The sequence below is a fragment of the Calypte anna genome, unplaced genomic scaffold, assembly GCF_003957555.1.
Source record: "Calypte anna isolate BGI_N300 unplaced genomic scaffold, bCalAnn1_v1.p scaffold_211_arrow_ctg1, whole genome shotgun sequence".
Taxonomy (NCBI): domain Eukaryota; kingdom Metazoa; phylum Chordata; class Aves; order Apodiformes; family Trochilidae; genus Calypte; species Calypte anna.
The window spans coordinates 232,623-254,355 of NW_022045483.1; the positions used below are offsets into that span (position 1 = coordinate 232,623).

General features: G+C 48.9%; 1 long non-coding RNA gene across 1 annotated transcript; it reads right to left on the reverse strand.

The window, feature by feature from the left end:
- Positions 1 to 471: 471 nt before the first annotated feature.
- On the reverse strand, positions 472 to 18,964 carry LOC115600307. Its single transcript, XR_003988893.1, has 3 exons — positions 18,874 to 18,964; positions 8,932 to 8,937; positions 472 to 485 (listed from the first exon to the last, which is right to left on the reverse strand). It is a non-coding gene; the product is annotated as an uncharacterized LOC115600307 (long non-coding RNA).
- Positions 18,965 to 21,733: the final 2,769 nt, after the last annotated feature.

Below are 21,733 nucleotides of genomic sequence, written 5' to 3' on the forward strand. Positions count from 1 at the left end.
TTCCCCAGGCCATGCTGCCATCTCTCCAACTTGTGCTGTTGTGCAGGCCTCCAGCCAAGCCCTCCTTGCTGCCGCAGAACTCCTCAAGTGGCAACAGCTCCGAGACCTGGTGGAGGCAGAGCAGATGTGGAAGATCGGAGAGTTCTTGGTGAGGACAACCAGCAAGCCTCAGGCTGGAGGAGGAAAAAGTCTGGGCTGTGGGCTCTGCAACTCTGCCTCCCCTGCAGCCCAGCTGCAGCCCAGAGCCCACAGCCTGGAGCTGCATCCTTGTTCCCTGTCCTCAAGAAGAAAGCCCCCAGGGGCTCCTCTCTTGGCCCTTCTCCCCTCCCTGCACCCCGCGAGGGTCTCTCTTGGCACCCCTGGGGCTCCCTCTCCACCGCAGTTCCACAGGCTCCTGGCTGGGAGAGGGGAATGGGCTGGGAGGAGGGACTGGGACATTCCCATAGCCTCCCGCTCTCTCCAGCTGCTGCAGGACAGGACCAGGGCTGAAGAATACTTGGATCAGAGCCTGGGGTACCTGCATAACGCTCAAGACAGAGTGAGAATGGAGGCCATCAGGTTCATCGGTGAGCCACAGCCCCTGCGGACCCTCTTCTGGCAGCCTGGCCCCAGTCCCCACTGCTGCCCTTGCACCAGGAGCAGCCCTGTGGCTGCCAGAGCCCCTCATGGCTGCCCTGTGCAGGGCCTTGGCCTCCCTCTGCCAGCCCTGCCCACACACGGGGTCTTGGTGGCCGCCTTGCCCAGTGCCACCCTGTCCCTCCTGGTCTTGCGCGGGCTCAGCCCTGTGGAGGGGCAGGAGGTTGTGCAGCCGAGGCGGCCGGGCCGGGGGCTGTGCTGGGGGGGAGTGTGCTGGGGGGGGAGCAGCACACTGGAGACGCTCTCTCTCTTCCTTCCCAGGGCTTGCTGCGCGGGGCCAAAGCCAGCAGAAGCTTTCTGATATGATCAGCGGTAAGCAGGGGCAGAGCTGTGCTGGTCGGGACTGGAGGGGCAGGGGACAGAGCCTGGGCAGGGTACTGCCTCGCCAGGCACTGCTCTAGAGAAATGCTTCAGGGGCAGGGGAAGATGGCAGGGGCACGCTGGCCATTCCTCTGCAGCAGCTCTGTTCTCCTGGAGGGCAAAGGGGCTGCCAGGGGCTGGAGGAGATGGCTCTGCAGACACTGCGGCTCATTTGGGCTCTCTTTTTGTTTTGCTCACAGCACTTCAGCGCCTCAAGTATGACAGCACACCCTCCATCCGGTGCCTGGCAACTCAGACCAGTTTCATTCTGAGCTGTCTAAGGGTGAAGGCAAAACCAGGAAGCACCAAGCGACTTTGGCGCCGCTAAGCCCAGCTGAGGTGCAGCTCTTCTCTGGGAAGAGCCCTGTTCTGCCTCCAGCTCCTGCCTGCTGCTGACTCCAGGAGTCCAGCCTGGACCTTCCCAGGGCTGCCCTGTGACAGTTAGTGGGGGAAAAGGGGGAGGAAGGTGGGAGCATTTCCCTGTATATTTGTATATAGTTAGTAACGTTCCTGGATAGTTGTATGTATTTAGTAATTGTTTCCTTGTTCTCATTACAGAATCACAGAATCCTAGGGGTTGGAAGGGACCTCGAAAGATCATCTAGTCCAACCCCCCCTGCCAGAGCAGGGCCACCTAGAGTACATCACATAGGAACGTGTCCAGACGGGTTTTGAATGTCTCCAGTGAAGGAGACTCCACAACCTCCCTGGGCAGCCCGTTCCAGGGCTCTGTCACCCTTACAGTAAAAAAATTTTTTCGAATATTCAACTTGAACCTCCTATGCTCCAATTTACACCCATTACCCCTTGTCCTATCACTGTTCACTACTGAGAAGAGCCTAACTCCATCTCCCTGACACTCACCCCTTACATATTTGAAAACATTGATGAGGTCACCCCTCAGTCTCCTTTTCGCCAAACTAAAGAGACCCAGCTCCCTCAGCCTTTCCTCATAAGGGAGATGTTCCACTCCCTTAATCATCTTAGTAGCTCTGCGCTGGACTCTTTCAAGCACTTCCCTGTCCTTCTTGAACTGAGGGGCCCAGAACTGGACACAATACTCCAGGTGCAGCCTCACCAATGCAGTATAGAGGGGGAGGAGAACCTCTCTTGACCTACTAACCACACCCTTTCTAATGCACCCCAGGATGCCATTGGCCTTCTTGGCCACAAGGGCACATTGCTGGCTCATGGTCATCTTCTTGTCAACCAGGACCCCCAGGTCTCTTTCACCTACACTGCTCCCCAGCAGGTCAGCCCCCAACCTATACTGGAACATCTTGTTGTTCTTTCCCAAATGCAAGACTCTACACTTCCCCTTGTTGAATTTCATCATGTTTCTCCCTGCCCAACTCTCCAGCCTGTCTAAGTCTCTCTGAATGGCAGCACAGCCCTCTGGTGTGTCAGCCACTCCTCCCAGCTTAGTGTCATCAGCAAACTTGCTGAGGGTACATTCTATACCCTCATCCAAGTCATTGATGAAGATATTAAACAACACCGGTCCCAGCACCGACCCCTGAGGGACTCCACTAGTCACACACCTCCAACCAGATTCTGCCCCATTGACTACAACTCTCTGACTCCTTCCTTTCAACCAGTTCCTGATCCACCTCACTACCTGATCACCAAACCCATAATTGATCAACTTATCTACAAGGATGCTGTAAGAGACGGTGTCAAATGCTTTACTGAAATCAAGATAAACCACATCTACTGCTCTTCCATCATCTATCCACCTAGTAATTTCCTCATAGAAGGCTATGAGGTTAGTCAAACATGATTTACCCTTGATAAAACCATGCTGACTGCTCTCGATGACTCCCATGTCCTTGATATGCCTGGAGATAGTGACAAGAACAAGTTGTTCCATCACCTTTCCAGGGATGGAGGTGAGGCTGACTGGTCTATAGTTACCCGGGTCCTCCTTCTTGCCCTTTTTGTAGACTGGAGTGACATTTGCTATCCTCCAGTCCTCAGGCACCTCTCCTGTTACCCATGACTTACTGAAGATGATGGAGAGTGGCCTAGCAATGACCTCCGCCAGCTCCCTCAGCACCCTTGGATGCATTCCATCTGGACCCATCGACTTATGGATGTCCAGATTACTCAGCTGATCCCTAACCCAATCCTCATCTACTATGTCTAACTCCTCATCTATCTCGACTACTTCTGGGGCTGAATGAATCTGGGGCTCATGCGGAAACCCCGCAGGAGTAAAGACAGAGGCAAAGAAGGCATTCAGCACCTCTGCCTTCTTTATATCCTCTGTCACCAGGGCTCCCAGCTCATTCCTTAGTGGGCCAATATTGCCTCTAGTGTTAGTTTTGTTAGCTATGTATTTGAAAAAGCCCTTTCTATTATCCTTAACCTGACTTGCAAGGTTAAGTTCCAAGGAGGCCTTAGCTTTCCTAATTGCTTTCCTACATCCTCTGACAACAGTCCTATATTCCTCCCAAGTGACCAGCCCCCCCTTCCATGATCTGTAGATTTTCCTTTTCCACTTAAGTTTTCCCAGCAGTTCCTTTTTTAACCATGCTGGTCTCCTAGCTCCCTTACTAGATTTCCTAACCATAGGGACGCTCTGATCCTGTGCTTGCAAATAGTGGTCCTTGAATATTGACCAGCTATCTTGAGCCCCTTTATCTTCTAACACCCTGTCCCATGGGATTTCTCTTAACAGTTGATTGAGGAGGCCAAAGTTTGCCCTGTGGAAGTCCAGGGTTCTGATCCTACTGGGTACTCTGTTCCTTCCACACAGGATCCTGAACTCTACCATCTCATGATCACTGCAGCCAAGGCTGCCATTGACCACCACTGCTTCAACAAGGCCCTCCTTATTGGTTAGTACAAGATCCAACAGCGCTCCTCTTCTAGTCGGTTTGTCCACCATTTGCATTAAGAAGTTATCATCAATGCACTGGAGGAACCTCCTAGACTGTGAAAGGCTGGCTGTGTGAGTCAACCAGCAGATATCGGGGTAGTTAAAATCTCCCATGAGGACTAGGGACTGAAGTTGTGAGGCTGCTTTCAGCTGCCTGTAGAAGGCCTCATCAACCTCCTCGCCTTGATCAGGAGGTCTGTAGTAGACCCCCACAACTGTATCACCCACACCAGCCTGCCCCTTAATTCTTACCCACAAACTTTCAACTTGCCCCTCATCAGCCCCTGCACAAAACTCAACACATTCTAGTTGCTCTCTCACATAAAGAGCAACTCCACCACCTCGCTTCCCCGCCCTATCTTTCCGAAAAAGCACATAACCATCCATGGCCACATTCCAGTCATGTGACCTATCCCACCATGTCTCTGTTATCGCTACCAGATCATAACCCTTAGCCTGTACACTGACCTCTAACTCTTCTTGCTTATTCCCCATGCTGCGTGCATTAGCATACAGACATTTCAGGAAACAAACAGAGCACACTGGTGGGACTAAATCCTCCCTAGACCACCTGCCTTCGGGCCCCGGTTCGTTCCTCTTGTGTTTGTCCCTGACAGACCCAGTTTTCTCCCCTTCCCCCTTCACATCTAGTTTAAAGCTCTCTCAATGAGCCCTGCTAAGTCCTGCCCCAAAAGCCTCTTCCCCCTCTGGGACAGGTGCATCCCACCTGCCATCACCAGGCCAGGTGTCTCATATAGCATCCCATGATCGAAAAAACCAAAACCCTGTCTTTGCCACCAGTCTCTTAGCCACTCGTTGACTTGTAAACTCTTCCTATATACCTCCCCACCCATTCTTACAGGAGGAAAGTTGTGTAGTTTAGTTTCCAACCCATAAGTCTCTCCCCCTTATTCTCTCTCCTTTCTTTATTAGGGAGGGGCATTAATAGAGAGCATCTGGTGTTGGGTTTAAGTGCTGCTCCTGCCATTTTTGTAAAGTCCTGAGACCTCCATGAGTAGTGGCTGATCTGTCCTCACAATCAAAACATAAAATAACAGCTCGGATGGTAACAATCACCATCACTAAATTCTACAACCACACATTTTTGCACTTCCTACAAAGGATCTCAGAAAGAAGGTGGCAGCAATAATCCCCATGTAGCACACACTCACTTTGTTCGCTTCCAAACCCATAAAAATTTTACACCTTTGGCCCTTGACCACTGATTGTCCCAATTAGACCCGAGTTTACACTTACAGCAAGTGAAGCCCAATTCCCAGGCATAAAACTCAAAACCACCACTCCCCCCCCCCCCCCCCCTTTCTTTTTTTCTTCCCCCTTTTCAGAGTTTCTACATTTCAGAGCATACAACAGGTAACATTCATTCTCGGGATAAAAGGATACTCACTTCACAGCTACATTTGGTCTCATTCCCACACACACATACCCACATCATTAACATTTAACAGAGAGACAAAACAAAGTTACCAAGTTACCTGAGCTACAATCACACTTCCTCACTTAGGATCCCACTCAGGATCCCACCAGCTGGTTGTTTGCTCTTACCCTTCTCCTGCCTCCAGCTCTCCAGTGCCCAAATCTCGCAGCTTCACAGATGGTCCCTGGGGGCCAGCAAGCTCTCCTTTTAGCAGTACTCAGACCCAGGAGAGCCAAAAACACTGTGTTCAGCTGGGTCTTGCCTTCAAGAAAATGGAAGGATTTCAGTTGATCCCTCCCATGGTTTCATTAACAATTAAAACAAACAAACAAGAAGGAATCCCCCTCTGTCACTGCTATGTGCTATATTCTATCTCCTACCTTTCCCTTATCCTCACCATTTCCTGAAACTCACCATCAACACGCCGTCACTTCCTTTTTAAGCAACTGTAGTTTTTTGGGTTTGATTTTTTTTTTTTCTCAGATTATTCATAGCATGTTTCCAGTGGCTTGACACAAACTACTTAATAAATACTTAATATAGTCTATAAATGTGCTGGCGGAATGGTGATTTTTTTCCTATGCATAACTGAAGGAAGTGTGACTGACAACTGAAGCTGCAATTCCTGAAACCTGGATGCCTCTTCTATAGCTAGGGATGCAGTTCTCTTTCTCAGAAGCTAGAAGGTCAGTAAACTTACCTGTTCAACCACTAGCACATCTGAAAACATTTTCAGATTTCCCAAAATATTACACTGAATTTATTTTATTAAACTGATCCTCTATATTGCTCTCAGTGTCTGCAGATATGCTTCATGACCAGGTAGTGTGTGCACATAAAGTTTTATTAGCTGCAGCACAAAATCCCTCACAACGTGGCCAACTGCACATTTGTAAATACAAAGAATATTCAGGCTATGTGGCCAATCAAGTACCAAGCTGAAAAACCTTCCCCTTCTGCTCCCTATTTAACTAAAAAATAGTTTGATGAAATGAGGGGTGAAGAGTTCAAACATTTAGGTTTTATTTTCAATAGGGATTTTGAAGAAATACTAAGGTGTGAGAAGAGGAACTCCTTCCAAGGAAAGTTTCATGGATCTTCTATCAAGTCATAATCCAATGAAAATAAAACTTGCCTTACTTCAAAGCCAGACAAACATTCCACACAAAAACTGCCACCTCATAAATACCTTTTAAAGACAAGTGTCTGATTCGATACTTCATGCTACGCTGAGCTGCTTCATGCAGGACATAAGAACCCAAAATACCTGGAAAGGTCTTCTGCATGCTATTCTTGCCTTTAGGTGGCTTCTTCTAAGGATAAGATTTTTATCTACGTCCTAATACAAATCTTATCCTACCTGCATCCTGCTGATGCAGCTCTCACAAGAGAGAGATGACCACCATATAAAACATCATAGAGGATTCAGCTGAACACAGGTACATCCCTATTCCCACTTCCACTGCATCCCAGAGCTCATGCTACCTCATCAGAGATAACTGTGGGACAAAAAAACCTCATCACTTGACATTTCTAGTTCAAATTCATGAACTGCTCTAATGAAGACCAGAGCATACACTGTACTCTTTGTGTCTGATACCTGCAGACGTTCTACAAATAAAGATTAGGAGGTACCAGGCTGAAAAAAAGCCACACTCCTCATGACCAAGAATGTGGCTTTGTGGGAGGATTTTGGGGTGTGAAGTCAGTGATCTGCTCAGGAAGAACAGGTCAGAGACCAGCTGGGAGGAATCTCAGCGAGAAAAAAAAACATTCCAAATGCCCATGTCAGAATGAGCTCAGAGCAAAACAGGTAACAAGCCTGCCCAACAATGGGCTGAATTACCAAACTCCAAACAGAACAGGTTTATAACCAGTTTGAACACTGCAGTCATCTTGCAACTGGTTGGAGCTAGCCCTGGAGCTTCAGAGCCTGTGCAAGTTGATCATTTCAAGGAAAAGTACTGCGTGTGTGTCCCCCCCTTATCAGGTTTGAAGATTTGCACCTTTTCCACAGTTTTAAGGCTACAACTTCTAGAGGTACAATGAAGTCACAGTAACAAAGGATCTCAACAGACAAACAGCTCCACATTTGTCAGATCAAGAAATCAGGCTGGTGCAGAAGTGATTCAGCTGAGGTACAATTAAATCTCAGTTAACTTCAACTTTCACTTCCCTAGGTCTGCCTTCTGCATCCAGTTGTGCTGCTGTGTCACAACTGAGCACAACATCTGCAAGAAGGCCATTGCTCCCCCTTCCAGTGGCCCCAAGGAGTCAGAAAGGCCACAAACTCCCTTGGATAGGTCCACCAAGCCCAAGCAGGGCCCAGCCAGCAATTCTCCTGGAAGAGCTGGCAAGAGCCCACAGAACATTCAGACCTTGTCACAAATTATACTGGCAACCTTAACACCTCAGGCAGCCCAGAATGATCTGCCCAGAGGTCACGAGTTCTCTGAAAACACATGCTCTTTGCCAGGTGCCTCTTTTGCCCACTAAATGCCCTTTGTAATAGGAGACAATGGGAAGAAGGAACATCCCCTCTCTTTGGAGTTTGAACTCACCCAGCCCCACCTCCTGGTAGGCAAGCTATTGTCTGGGTGGGCTGTTATTCATGGAGTAAGACTCAGTCTGGGCCTCCACTGCCCAAGGCAGGGAAAGCCTACTTGCTAGAGGACACCAGGCAGCTCACAGAGAAAACCCAGCCTTGCTTTCTTGACAGCCCTAGGCACACCAGTGCAGAAGCAGCAGCAGCACTCACTTCAGAAGCCTCCCTGAGCTTCAGGAGGGCTTCATTCAAAGCCAGCTCTCTAGCCACAAGAGTCCCTACAGGCTACAGGGATGCTAAGGTGACAAAAAGCACCTGGAAAGAAGAGCTTACCCTGCTTACCTCTTTCTGAGACTACAGAAGGGGGCAACAACACCACTCCTCCTGACATTGCTGCCTCCCATGGCAAGCCTGTAGGCTTTAGGTCTAGAGCTGGAACACTGTATTAGGGGAGAACACTAAAAAACATACAGCAAGCACTGCCTTCATCTGAACTGCTGAGAGAGATCAGCATGGACAAAACAAGCATAGGAGTGACTGCTATGAACAGACAGAGAGAAGTCTTGTGTCTCCTCACATTGCACAGGTGAGAATCATAGAATTGGCTGGGTTGGAAGGGACCTCAGAGATCATCAAGTCCAACCCTTGATCCACACCCCCAAGTCCATGCATGCCACATCCAGTCTCTTTTGAAATATCTCCAGACACGGAGAATCCACTACTTCCCTGGGCAGCCCATTCCAATGGCTGATCACCCTCTCCAGAAAGAAATTCTTTCTAACATCCAACCTAAACCTCCCCTGGCACAACTTGAGACCGTGCCCTCTTGTCCTGCTGAGAGTTGCCTGGGAAAAGAGCCCAACCCCCTCCTGGCTCCAACCTCCTTTCAGGGAGTTGGAGAGAGTGATGAGGTCTCCCCTGAGCCTCCTCTTCTCCAGCCTCAACACCCCCAGCTCCCTCAGCCCTTCCTCACAGCAATTCTGCTGGATCCCTTTACAGCCTCCTTGCTCTTCTCTGGACCTGCTCCAGCACCTCAATCTCCTTCCTGAGCTGAGGGGCCCAGAACTGGACACAGGACTCAAGCTGTGGCCTCACCAGGGCTGAGCACAGGGGCAGAATCCCTTCCCTGGACCTGCTGGCCACGCTGCTCCTGATCCAGGCCAGGATGCCATTGGCCTTCTTGGCTACCTGGGCACACTGCTGGCTCCTGTTCAGCTTCCTGGCAATCCAAACTCCAAGGTCCCTCTCTGTCTGGCTGCTCTCTAACCACTCTGTGCCCAGCCTGGAGCTCCCCATGGGGTTGTTGAGGCTGGAAGTCTCTCCAATAGAGACAGAAGCTGTACACCTCTGCCAACATAGACCTGGGATTCACTCCTCTTCTTTGTGTGCTTGCAACCAAAGCAGCCACTTGAGAAAGTGCCTGAGAGGCAAAGAAAAAAACAGACAGTGCTACACAGCCTTAAAATGGTTGGAGGCTTTTCAGAGGTTCCTATCTCTGAAGCACATCACCTCCTGCAGTACTGAGAGCAGCAGTTCAGGAATGGAAGGCTCTTCCTTGGTGGTCTGAGGTTATTGGGGACAAAAGCATCAAGTCCATGAGGACAAAGCAGGGAAGATCTCTGATGCCAGCAGCCCTCTCTGCCCTTACAATATCCACCCCCCACAGCCACAACCACCTCTTCAGCACCTCCCTCAGCCTTCACAGAAAGCTGCAAAGGCAGCAAACCAAGGCAGAACCTGGATACTGCTCCTCAAGCCACATTTGTAGCTCTCCCAGCTGATTCAGATGGTTTTCAGCTCCAGCTGGGCAGTCAAACCAGAGCTGATGGACTGGCTAGCACAGGGGCTTTGAATCCCATGGGAGGAACAGAGTGTACTGGCTGGCACTGTGCCCAGATCAAACTCTAGGACCTGACAAGAGGAGGATTATTAAAGCAACCCCTGAAGCCATGGACCAGATACCAACCAGTTCCCAGATGCCCACTCTGCTTCCAAAGGTGTTGGAAGGTATTGGTACTAAGTGTACCAATAAAAACCACCAACCCTGCTGTACACTAGACCTGAACAGACACATGCATTGCTAATCAAGTGATCTCCAAATCCACATCAACACAAGTCCAATTTCAAACACTAAAGCAAACTCAGCCTCTACTGTTCAGCCATCGTTGCACGGGATATTTCTAAAATGAGAAATAAGGAACACTCATTGACGCAGAGGAGTTCAAATAGTCATCTCTGTTACAAAAGTCACCTTGGGCCTTACACCCAAAAGCCACCTCTAAGACCAAGTCCCTCCCTGGACAAAAGAGAACAGAGAACCTTTTGCCAGGGGTCCTACAAAATCCAGAAATTAATCAGGACACAACCCTTTCCAAACTGCCCTCACCAACTGGTCTTGCCCTTGGTGTAGAATGCTTCACCTGGCTTTCCTTCTGGAGTTCCTGCTTGGGCTCTACCACACACCTCTCCAGCCCAGGTTTTGCACATTCTCCCCGTGCATCTGGAGCTGGTCCTGGAGCTGCTCTCAATGAAAGCATCCTGAAATAGGTACAGGTATTTTTCTGACACAAGACTATGATTCCTAATGACAGCAGCACTCCAGGAAATCTGAGATGCAGCACACACCTATTCCCCCAGTCAGGCTTTTCAAATCCTGGCGTTTGAAAACCTGTCCCCTCACAAACACCAACAGGCTACAGAACAAGGGCTCTCCCTGGGCAGCTTTTCAGTAGATCAGGTCACTAGGAGGCACGGTTACAAGAGGCAGACCTCTCAAATTTGCTCCCCATCCTGACAGGAATCATTGCTGGAAACCTTTTGCCTTTGCTGATGTTCAGATCTGCTCCTCACCTCAGCTAGCAGTCACAACCAGCATGAGACAGAATTTCTCTCCTTTCCTGTATTAGTTCAAAGGGGCATTCATGACACATTTGAAGCCCAAAAAGGCCTGCAAAACTATTTAGGGACAGAATTTTAAGCCTTTAAACAGCAAAGGTATTTATTTTCGGACCCGGGGAACTCCCAGCTCACGCTGGACAAAGAGTTCCACCGGTCAGGTCAAAGGGTTATGTTATTTATACAGTTAAAAGAGAAGGTTGCAACATCCTTACATACGTATTCATAAGATTGCAACATGTAATTATAATATTCATAACAGCCAGAGTCTGGGTGGAGTCATTTTTTGGGGATATGTCTCGGGGTCTCTGGGGGTCTTCAGATGAAGTCACAAAGTCTTCCTCAGGGTTGAACTTTTTACCTTTCTTGATTCTTTCTAACTCCACTCCGGTGTTGCAAGACCATTTCAGACTTAGGCTGTTACTCTGTCCTCTTATCTGCTCCTTTGTGTATTTTCAGTCTTTTGGTGCCTTGTTAATGTTTTGTTTTAAGAAAAGAGTCTTACACCTTGTGGCCTTATCAGGGCCTTGCTTTGTTTCCTTACAGGAGTTAATCCTGTCAGGGTCTTCCTCTGTTTCACACTTACAGGCACAGACTCCTCCTCCTTACTTCGGGAGGCAGAAATGCCCAGTAGATTTCCTCACCATGCTCTGCTTCCACTTCCTTGATGGCAGCAGCAAGTTCACAGCAGACCTCAGAAACAAAGCCAGCTGGCCTACTGTCATTTGTTGTGGCCAAAGTCTGCTGTGGGACTCCCCTAGGGAAGGAAAACAACACATCACCTCTAGGAGAAGGAATTCTTTTTGGTGGGTTCCATTCCCTCTCCTCACCCCCTTCCCTGTAGCACAGCTGTACCAGAATTGACAAGACAAACTCAGGGGTTACTTACACACTGTGCCCTCCTCCAGCCACAACAGCATCATCCCAGGCACTGAAGGAAACATTTCCACCACCTGCTAGCGAGAAAGATTTCACTGGGGTTAAGCAGCTGAAACAAGACTGACACTGCTCAGCAGAGCAAGGCTTCAGATACCTGGCAGCAGAGGACAGGAAGTCAAATTCTGCCACACTTAGATCCCAAACTCTTTTCACCTCCACACGCCAACTGTGTGGCCTGCAGAAACAAAGCCATGGAGGCACTTGGAGGGGAACACTCAGAAACCAGAACAGACAGAAGGGAGGATCCAGACCAAAGACAGGATGGGAGGATGACACAAACTCCCATCATTCTCTGATGTGATTCAAAGGCAGGAAGGATGTACTCAGGCTATCAGATTTGGTCTGAGCACCAAAGGGTGTTGAAGGACTTCTCTAGTAGACCCAGCATCTTTCTCCATCATATCTAGCTATCTCACCATACCTTGGATGGATCCCTAGAATGTTAGGCATGGCTTTTGATAGCCTGGCCATTTTTCCTAGACTGGCCTGGGAATTAATGATAATACCAAGGAAATTATTTTGCCAAAGGAACATGGCAAGGTCAGCTAACAGAGATTAGGGCTCCTGGTCACCCATGCAAGAGGTGATCCACATGGGGTTGGGTGCATAGAGGAAGCCTGGGAGAGGACTGGGAATGATGGGTGGTAATAATTGCTTTTTAGGAATAATCTTTCTTTAACACAAGACAAAACCGCAATGAATAAAAAATGAGAGGCAGTTTTGCTCTAGATTTGGGCACTGTTTTTAAACAGACATTGTCTGCTTATTCCTGCATTTCTCTCCAAAAGGAGGAGAAAGAGGATGGGGCGAGGAGGTGGGGAAGAATGAATAATGTGGCATTCTCTTTTTTCCTAAGTGACCTTTTAAAACCAAGGGAATGAAATCCAAATACTGGGGGGGAGCCTGGGGGAGAAATTACAGACAGCATCACTGCTCTCTGCACTAACTACACGAATTTCCAGGCAGCTTCTCAAGATACATACAAAGCCCATACAAAGCCAGCACATTGGTCAAATTGTGGAACAGTGCAAACAACACCACTGCACTCAGGTGAAGCTCTGCATCTCCATTGCTCACAGTCCTGCTGTGAGGAAACAAAACTCTACGTAAATCAGGTCTCACAGGCTGTCCAGCAGAAGGAAGCACTGAGCCTCTGGACAAAAAAGCAAGCAAAAAACAAAGAAACCAAAATGAAAATAGGAAGCGTTAGTGACTCAAACAAGAGCCAACAAGAAGACTCCCGTGTAGCTACCTGCCTTGCCATCACCCCTCCAGTTCAGAAAGAGATCTCAGGATGATCTGAAGCCAGTTCTCACACTCCCCATTACTGCAGGGTAAAGACAGTGCTCAGCAGAGCTCAGCAGGCACCTGCACTTGCTGGGATTGGAGCAGCGTTAGTAAAGGAAAGATCTGAACCTTCAGGCATGGATTCTGACCCTTTCCACTCAGGAAGGTGTTTCAGGCTTCTCTCACTTTCAGCCTCTCCTCCTGCAAAGCCAGGGCTAGCAGCCTGGTGCTGGCTTGGAGGCTCCTGGAGCTGCACAGCACACCAGGCTGCCAGAGAAACACCCATTGTCACACAGCAGCAATGAAGGAGAAGAGAAAGAGAGAGGAAGAAGGAGAAGGAGAAGGAGAAGGAGAAGGAGAAGGAGAGAGGAGAAGGAGAAGGAGAAGGAGAAGGAGAAGGAGAAGGAGAAGGAGAAGGAGGAGAAGGAGGAGAAGGAGGAGAAGGAGGGAGAAGGAGAGAAGGAGAAAGGAGCAAAACGAGGAAGGAGGAGAAGGAGAAGTAGAAGGAGGATGTAGTATGTGTGTGTGAATTCATGATGAATAATTATTTGAATAATTATTAAGTGCTTACTAACCCAACTTTTATAAAGTGTTTGCTAACCTAACTTTTATAAAGTATTTTGCTAACCCCATTTTGAGAGTACTAATAATATATCTGCCTTCAACACTGTGAAAGATGCAAATATAACTGTTCTTTGTGTAACTACAAGGCTTAGGGGAACAAGAAACAAGACATCCAGAGTTTCTGTACCTTGAAAACACTACAATGTACATCCCGTTGTGCTAATCTAAGCTGATTTTGCTGCTCACCACATAGCATTGCAACTTAAGGTCATTTTACTGCTGACTGCAGAGTGTTGCACAGGAAAGAGAGAAGGAGCTCATGTGTGGAATCAAAGGGTAACGAGAGGGTAAACTGAGGCAGTCACTGACTGCATCCAACTGTCAAAAAAGACCCCCAGAGATAAAGTGGGCATGTGCCTTTGAAGGCCTGCCTCTCCCAAGAACTAATAAATATAACCCAGCCTATTGCCTCTCCCAAGAACTAATAAATATAACCCAGCCTATTCCTAGAACAGCCATGAATATGTAGTTATGAATATATATTAAGGTATGGAATATAAACTAAAAGATTAAACTTTACGTGCGCATGTGAGTGGAGCATACACTCCCCATGCACCCAGCGCCGTTTTGCTCATTGCAATTTTATTAATTAAATTAAACCATTAACGGAAGAATATTTGAGTCTTGGTCATTTTTAAGAACATCAGCTTGAACTCTTTTTAGTAATTCAAGCTGACTGATCATTCAACAATAACTGAAACTACAATCCTCAAGGAGCTTTCAGAAAGACCCATTTTCCTTCCTATTAATCCCCTGTCCTTGATTCTAGACTCTTTTACATTTGTTTAAAAGCTCAATCTCTTCAAACACCAACATTTTTGAGATTGGCAACCATGATTTATGACATGCACACCAAACCTCAGCTAATAAATTAAATTTAGCAAAAGGGACAATCTGTGAGAAACAAACCAAAACATTCTAAAAAATGGTAGAGCAGGAAGAAGAGCAAGTGGAACTGGCTAGGCACAGCTTAAGTTAAGCCAGTTGTGTCTGCAAGGAAAAAAAGGAGCACTGCTCTTGGCCCATATTGCTGCCTTTCCTAAACGGGCAGGAACTGCTTCAGCTCCATCTTGGGCAACTTCTTCAGTCCAGTGACATCTGCAAGCAATCCTCTGATCAAAGCCAGGCCAAGAGCACTATTTCAAAACTGGGTTGTAATGACTGCACCTGAATCATCTGGACCTTGAATGGAAGCCAAAGCTAAATACACCACATGTAAATGTCAATATATGAAGTAGAGTTACTCTCATTGGGTTTTTCACTGAAAAATTACAATTAAAATAAGACTTTTTTTGATGCCTATTAACTAAAAATCAAGGAAGACACTTCTCTTCCCCTTCAACAAAGAGCACTGGAATTTCCTGCGCTGGTTAACAACTTCTGACCAAATTCACCCTACAAACCTTAACAAATCATTATCAATAGATAGCAGAGAGGAAGAACTTCTCCTCAACTTGGGTAACAAAGGCAAGACAAAGAAAAGAGATCAAATATCTGTACGAATAGAAATGCCAGACCTAGTAGTACAGAAATATACAGACATGAAAAGGAACAGAAACACCAACACACAGTGCTGCCATGCAGTCATTTCCCATATTTACATTTACTCAAGTCTGAGCCACAACCAGAGAATATTTACAATCATTTAGGTGCCCAGATCCAGTGCTCCAAAATACTACTGGAATATTTCACTATCATCCAACCAGAATATCCAGCACAGCAAGAGCAAAACCTAAAAACTCAACAATACCAACCTCCCACTCCAATGTCAACACAGGACCTCTTGCCAGTATCAAATTAAAACAACAGTAGAACAGCCCCAAACAATCCAACTTCCCTTTAAATCAAAGATCAGTGGCTCTACACTTTTAGAGAAAGTCTCAGACACATTCAGCATGTGGTATTTCGAACACATTAATTTGGGGGCTTTTAAGAAGAAGTGCAGTTTCATGCCCACTGCTGTGTCAGTAGAAATTGAACTTGTCAATAGGAATTTCATCTTCCTCTCTGACAGAGAAACTGAGGCAGGCTTTGTCTCTGGCAACACTGAAATGATGGCACTGCTGAAAGCAAAGGCAGAGCTCTGGCTTTGCATCCCCCCTTGCCTTTGGTGCCACCTCAGAAAGGCCACGCTGCCGGAAGCAGCTGGTTTATCACAGCTCAGTGTTGGTGTCACATCCAGACAGGGCTTTAGAGAGCTGAGGGAAGCTAAGTGATCTAGCTAGTGATCTAGAAGCACAAGTGATCTAAAAAAAAAACTACCAAAAATGGGAGGGAAGCACCTCTTAAATACCTGACAAAAAGAAAGAAAAATTGAATTAATGAACTATTTTCATACTTGCAGCCTTTAGATGCCTTCGATAATTCCTTCCCTTCCTTCATCTGTAAGAAATGATGTTACTTCAGTTTCTTCAGGTCTCCATTCCAAGCTGTCTACATCTAAACAATTTACTTTTTTTTGTATGACCCCAAACTTGGATTCTAACACATACTTCAGTTCACTATTCCATTTTGGATGCTTTATTGCTTGTTTTTCTTACCTTGTAGTTTCTGTCACTTTCCTAATTCCATCCATCCCCATGGCCATGAGATCCTTCCTTCCCCTCTCCTCCTCCACACAGGAATCTCTTCATCATCACCTTCCTTTTGTAGATCAACACTTCATAATCCAGACCCATCTCCACACATGGGGTAGAAAAATGTCAAGCACTGTTTTCCAGAGGTTCCTCTTTGTGACCTTGAAACAAGGGGTGCTCTCTGTCCACAGCCCATGTTGGATGCCTCTGGATTCATGGGAGCCCTACAAAGATACACAAACAAGTATGAGCAAAGTAGAATGCATTCTCTCAGCATCCTCATTATGCTGGACATGCTCATTAGTTTAAAAATTAGGATTGAAACACTTTTCAGAAAGATTTTCATGGTGTAGAGTGTTATACTTGTGAGATTGTAAGTGGTGCAGAGTAATCTGCTGCAGCAGGATTGGTTGGTGTCCCCCCTTGCAGCCTCCACCCCGGGATGAGTTGGGCTCTCTTGAAACATTTTGGGAGTCCACACTACAGGGTAATTTAGATCACCTGGAATGACTTGAGGGTCACCCATCATGTCCCCTGGCCCCCAGGATGATTTGTGGGTTGCCAATTGCAGCCCAACACCACTGGGATATTTTTGATGTCCCCAATCAGAGCCCCCAACCCCCAGGATCAATTGGGGTTTCCAGGGCTGGGGTTGAGTCTCCTCCACTGCAGCCCCCAAGCCCGAGGACGAGTTTGGTTCCCCCAGGATGAGGTAGGGGGAGAACAAATCACAGATTCTCCACCCTCCAGATGAGTTGGGGGGTCCCCAATTCCATCCTCCTACCCCTGGGACGAGTTGGGGTCTCCCCTCGAATCCATGACCCCCTCCCCCTAGCTTGATCTACTCACCCCCAGTTTGGGCAGTATTGGGATAACCACCCCCCTCCCATCACCTCTCAGTACAAGCAGGGGGGGGTTGCCAGGACAGTGGGGAGATGGGGTGATGCTCAGTGATCTTAGAGAGCTTCTGAAACTGTAACAATTCTGTGATTTTTGTGATCACTGAGATGGCTCCAGTTATGATGGAGAAGATCACATTCCGAGTAGAAACTCCTCTTGCACTGGGAGCAGCTTTAGGTTTTTTACCAGTATGAAGGCATTGATGGGGCATCAAGGGTGGGGTGTTGCTGGGTCACCCTTCCAGGTGATGATGGTCAAGCCCCAGGCCCATGCAGCCATTCTCTGCACACAAGTCCCCTGGGGCTGGATATCTGACACACGTTTAATAAAAGAACACAGCCCCAGAGATTTGGGCTGTTCATCTTCAGATGGGGGAAGGGGTGTGTGTGTGTGTCTGACTGAGGAGGATCTGCTCTCCCATTTCATTTTTGCACCTCAGCAAAAATATTGCAAGATTTACACTCAAGAAGTCAACGGGTAAGTGATGCAGAAGGCTCCAGCCACACATTTCCACTAACTCCCTAGAAATATGCAAGACCACACCATCAGTCACACTGCCCTACCTGCTGTAGAGGTGCCAGACCAGAAATGAGGGTTTCCAGACAGAAAACACAACACAATCCAGCACAACAACAACAGAAAAAAACAACCTGAAGAAACCAGGTACACAAACCAAGGGTCCCTAATCAAACCCTGAAAATGAAAACAAGCTTTCATCCTTCACAAAGAAAGAACATTCAGAACACAAGGTAAAAATAACTTCATCCCAGGAACCCAGGCCAACAAACCCAGACTCTGTCAGGAACAAGAACATGCTCACCTAAACTCTGGCATATCACACCCTTGACACCCCATAGCCCCAGCACCTGGAACCCGAGCATCCCATTGCCCCAGCAGATTGTAGCCCAAAGATCCCAAAAAATGGAATACAAACTCCCTGGAGATCTCTGCCAGGGCCTTCAGGTGGCCCCACATCTCAGTGATCACAGCTTTGGAGGGGGAGCTGAACAGAGCCACCAGCACACCACCAGCATCCATCTTCCCATCATCTGTCACAGCCTGACAAAGTGCCTGGCTGCAACTGCCCAGGGCTGAAAGGCTGAGGCACTCAGAGATACTGCTCCCATTCAGTCCCAGAGTGCCCCAGGAGAGCCCTGACACCCCCAAATCAGCCCTGGGACATGGACACCACAGCCCAGCTGTCCCCAGGGCTCAGGAGGGCTGTAGGGAGCAGGCAGGACATTTGGGGTGCCCCCAGTGCAGGCAGACAGCAGAGATGGAGACCCCAGGGGGAAGCCCAGGGTGCTGGGGCCTGGCCCAGCTGCTCATCACTGCTCTTCTGGGGCTCTGCCCAGCTCCCTGCCCCCAGCACTTCATCCATCCCTCTCTGTCCTTTGCCCATCACAAGTTTGCCTTTCACTGGCTGTCTCCCTCTCAACACTTCCCAGTTCCTCCCTGCCCAGTCTCAGAGCCATTCCTGTTTCTCTCTCTCTCTCTCCACATCTTTCTCTCCCTCTCCTCTCCTGGCCTTATTGTCCCTCTCTCTCCTGCAGCCTCTCCCCTTTCCTGCCTCTCCCTCCCCTCTCTCTCCCCTCGCCCTTTCCCCTCTCTTCTGCTCCCTCTCCAGCCCCTCTGTCACTCCTCTCTCCTGTGGCCTTTTCTGTCTCTCTCAGGCCCCTGGCCTGTCCCTGGCCCACTCTCTGTCCATCCCCCTCTCTCCTCCTTCCCGCCATTCTCCTCTCCCTCCCTCCCTCTTTGCCCCCTTCCCCTCCATCTCTTTCCCACTCCTCACCACTCTATTTCCTGCCTTCTCTCCAGGCCCAGATCCCCTTCCTCCTGCTCCCCCTCGCAGCTGGGCCGGGGCCAAGGCACGGGCAGCCCCGGGGTCGGGCGGGCTCAGGCAGCAAGAGAGGAGGAGCGCCCCGGGGCATGCTGGGAGCTGTAGTCCCGGGGCATGCTGGGAGCTGTAGTCCCGGGGCATGCAGGGAGCTGCCGGGCTCCATCTTGGTTAACGAGCTATGCTGGCAGCTGCCGTTTCCCCACACTCCCTATCCCGCAGCCGGGGAAAAACTCTAGGAGGGTGGCGGGGATGAGCCAGCAGCTCCTAAAAGCTCTCAAACTGAAGGAGGAAGCATGCAGAGGGGGGAAGCAATGGCAGGTACCCTGGGAGGAGTAGAGAGGTGGTCGGAGCAGCTGGGGAGCAGGGCAGGAGAGCCACATCCATCCCAGGTAGAATTGAATCTTCCCAGGGATGGAAAGAGCAAGAAGAAAAGCTTTGAGAGGCAAGTAAGTGGGAATAAAAGGAGAAGCCAGAAAAATGGAGGCCCTCTCCTGAAGGAAATGTCAGACCTAGCTCCGCAGGATATTGAGAATGCTGAGGATCTCCAGGACTTGTTTGCCTCAGTCTCCTCTGGGAAGTGCTCATTGCCTCATTGCAGAGGCCACAGCAGGGGAAAGCAGGGCCGGGGACAATCAAGGAGCCCCCACTGTGGGAGAAAAAGTGGTTTGTGATCATCTAAAGAACCTGCAGGGGCACAAGTTTATGGGACCTCACGGGGTCCACGCACGGGTCCTGAGGAGCTGGCAGACACTGCTGCTGGGCCTCTGTCCATCCTATTGGAGAGGGGATGGTGGTCTGGTGAGGTTCCCAGTGAGTGGAAAAAAGGTACCTGTCATAGTGTGAGTGGAGGAACTAAAGAAGTTTGAGTTGGAGAGCTAAAGAAGGAGGGTCTGTGAGCCTGAGGGGTCTGAGAGGGGTCACTATTTCCTCCCATCTCCTGCCCACACCCCATAGAAAGTCAGGCAGCCCAGCAGCCCATCCCCCTTTCCCCCTGCTCCTTGCTGGGCTGCTGTTCCCCTCTGCTCCTTTCCCAGCAGCTGCCACCTGCTCCTCAGAATCCACATCCATCGGGTGCTGGGAAGAGCCGTGGAGCTCCCTCTTGAGTCGGCCCTGCCACAGGGAGCCCTCAGGCACCCATTGCTGCCAGCATGGAGATGGGGTTGTGTGTCAGCTCAGGGAGCTGTTCCCAGGGGGGAGGAGATCAGCCCTGGCTGAGCCTTGCTGCAGTCCCTGGCTCTGAGGAGGAGTGGAGTGTCACGGGAAGAAGCGGGGTTGCTGCCTGTCATTGTGGAGCAGGAGTTTTAGAGGTCCCTGCTCTGGCAGGGGGGGTTGGACTAGATGATCTTTCGAGGTCCCTTCCAACCCCTAGGATTCTGTGATTCTGTGTGATTCTGTGATTCTGTAATACCTGTGCTTGGTGGTTGGTTGGAGGTGGAGTGTGCTGGAATATTTTTTCCCTCTTCTGTCCCTATTTTCACGAGGAAAAGGCAGCCAGTAGCTTTGCCACGCACGCACTGTGATGTTTCAGGTGTCCCAACATCCTGTAATTCTGAGAGGAAAATCTGCAGTAGGATAACGTGCTCACTTTGTGGCCCCAGCGCCTGCTCCAAGGCACCAAAATTCTTTCTTTTGTTACTGGAAGAAAGACATTGTTTAACATTAAGCCTACTTTATTCTGAATTTGGTATGCCCACACACTCCTATTTGTAGGTAACTTGGGGGTCGAGTTTCTTTCAGCTGCCTGTTGAGTGCATTTCTGTGTCTGATTCAGCTGTGAAAATCACCACCAACCAAAAAATCTCCTCAATGAAATTACTCTTGATGTATTTCCAGCTCCTATAAAACAGTGAAGTGAAATGTCACAATGGCCCATTTAGTAATTGTTTTGCTTTTTTTGCTGAACGTAAACATTGTCACTGTTGTTTGTCCCTCACTTCTCTCATTTTTGACAGAAAATGTTGTCTTATAGCTTTTTTCTAAATGTTGTCTGAATTGTCCCATCCCCTCCACTCTTGCTTCTTCATGCCCTGCAGTCTGCCAGCTTAAATAATCTGTATCTAATGACACAGCCTTGGATCCTCTCTGTACCTTCAGCACAGGCTGGGAGGGGTCCTGGTGGGCACCAAGCTGCTCATGAGCCAGCAATGTGTCCTAGGTTCCAAGAAGGAGTCTGGTCTGCTGGGCTGTCTGTACAAACAGAAGTGCCAGCAGGTGGAGGGAGGTGATCCTTTTCCCTGTCAGGCTCCCCAGGCACAGGCAGGCTGTGGCAGAGATGTTGCCATGCTGTCTGAGCACAGCTCAGGCTGCCCTTGGCTGGAGGGGAGGACCTGGTCCTGGAGCTAAAGGTAAAATGAAGCAGCATTCCCTCACACTTGGTATCCCGGGTGGTGGTGGAAGAGAGAGAAAACCTGTCAGTGCTCCCTAGTCTCCCCTGAGGAAGCAGCTGGGAAAGCCATGTTGAAAGGAGCAAGGCCCACGGGTTGCTCTGCGGTGCAGTGGTCGTGTTGTGCACTCTTTGGAGAAGGGAAGTTATTCCAGGTGGGCTCCAATGGTCCCTTTCCAGCATCCATGAGTCTGTGATTCAGCAGCAGTGTGACTTGGCAGAGCCCCGCTGGAGGCTGAGAATCCAGCCCTGACATTCTGACTGTTTCATGGCACAGGAGTTTTCCTGTGTGCTTGTTACCCTGAACAGCATCTTCTGTGCTTGTGTCCGAGTCCTCCAGCAGAGCATTTGGCACTTGTGTCTCATTTTTTTCTCTGCTTTGCTTTTTCCTCTGCCCAAGAGATGAACTGTGTGCTGTGTTACATAGTT